The 1801-nt window shown below is 39.6% G+C and overlaps 1 protein-coding gene across 3 annotated transcripts in view; it reads left to right on the plus strand.

Moving 5' to 3' along the window:
- The window catches only part of LOC106476341 (ADP-ribosylation factor-like protein 4A), a 15226-nt gene that overhangs the window by 2563 nt on the left and 10862 nt on the right, over positions 1-1801 (plus strand). The gene's annotated exons all lie outside the window — the stretch shown is intronic.

Here is a 1801-nt window from a genome sequence, read left to right on the forward strand (position 1 = left end):
TAGTTTAAATATGTTATTTGTAATTTGGAAATACTCTGCTATTAACTGTTAGAAAGTGTAATTATCCAGCTAGAGTTTTTAAGATAAACGTATCATTCGGCGCTACGAAGTTGCAATCATTAATGTATATTTTATTTTAAGATATTGGTTTATTTTAATACAAAAAATCTTCGTGCCTTAGCTATGTTAAAAATCATTGATAAAAACGACTTTAAATTGTTAGTCAAATTATTTGTGTCTATAATTTATTAAATTCAGACTGTTATTTTTCTTCTTATTTGGTTTGTCAAATTCTTCTAAGACTATTCTTCCTGTCCCCCCCCCCCGGAGGGACGGCGGTAAGTCTTCGGATTTACAACGCTAAAATCAGGGGTTCGATTCCTCTCAATGGACACAGCAGATAGCCCGATGCGGCTTTGCTATAAGAAATCTTACTACTGAAGAGTAAGTAACCATTGAAACTACAGACCGCTTACATTTTGACAAAAAGGTCAATTCTTAAAATGAATTTTTGTTTGTTTGTTAAATTTTGTGCAAAGCTGACCGTAATTTTGAAGTGATTGACTGTCATAATATAATGCCTCCACGGCTGAAAGGGAAAGCATGTCCGATGATGGGTTTCGATCTCACAGACTCACATCGAATAAATGGCCTGGTGTCTAGTGTGCTCGACTCGCAATTTTGCGGGTTCGAATCCCCGTCACACCAAACATGCTCACCCTTTCAGCCGTGGGGGCGTTATAATGTGACGGTGAATCCCACTATTCGTTCGTAACAGTGTAGCCCAAGAGTTGGCGGTGGGTAGTGTTGACTAGTTGCCTTCTCTCTTGTCTATCGCTGTTAAATTAGGGACTGTTAATGCAGATAGCCCTCGTGTAGCTTTGCGCGAAATTCAAAACAAACCAATCCTTGAGTAAACAGAGGCGTCTATTTTTATCACATATGTTTTTTTGTAGACTACAGGACTCGTTCTTCTGCTATGTAGAAGATTTGGCTTCAGTTGATACTTACAACCAGTTTTAATTATCGTAATGTTTGGAATTAATTAACACTAACAGCATTTTAAAGTACTTCAAATACAAATTTTATTATGCTTAGATTCTCCAGCAGTTTGATGCATCATGGTTGTGCTTTTAAACAACCATCCAGAAGAAATTATCATCGTGTAGAAAACGTCGCTGATTAAGAAGCGTTTCGTCTGCACGTAGTGTTAAACTCTACTTAATTCATCCGTTGTCCTTACAGGAAGCACATATACGCTTCAAACTGTTCCCCACAACTGTCACAGAGATATTCTCTCTCTTCACACTTACACTTAAACTGTTCCTCACCAATCTCACAGAGATATTCTCTCTCTTCACACTTACACTTCAAACTGTTCCCTACCACTGTCACAGAGTTGTTGTCTCTCTTCACACCTACACTCAAACTGCTCCCTACCACTGTCACAGAGTTGTTTGGGAACAGTTTGAGTGTAGGTGTGAAGAGAGACAGACAACAACTCTGCGACAGTGGTACTCTTCACACCTACACTCAAACTGTTCCCTACCACTGTCACAGAGTTGTTGTCTCTCTTCACACCTACACTCAAACTGCTCCCTACAACTGTCACAGAGTTGTTGTCTCTCTTCACACCTACACTCAAACTGCTCCCTACCACTGTCACAGAGTTGTTGTCTCTCTTCACACCTACACTCAAACTGTTCCCTACAACTGTCACAGAGTTGTTGTCTCTCTTCACACCTACACTCAAACTGCTCCCTACAACTGTCACAGAGTTGTTGTCTCTCTTCACATCTAC

This window comes from Limulus polyphemus, unplaced genomic scaffold (genome assembly GCF_000517525.1).
Source record: "Limulus polyphemus unplaced genomic scaffold, Limulus_polyphemus-2.1.2 Scaffold10331, whole genome shotgun sequence".
In the NCBI taxonomy this organism is placed as follows: domain Eukaryota; kingdom Metazoa; phylum Arthropoda; class Merostomata; order Xiphosura; family Limulidae; genus Limulus; species Limulus polyphemus.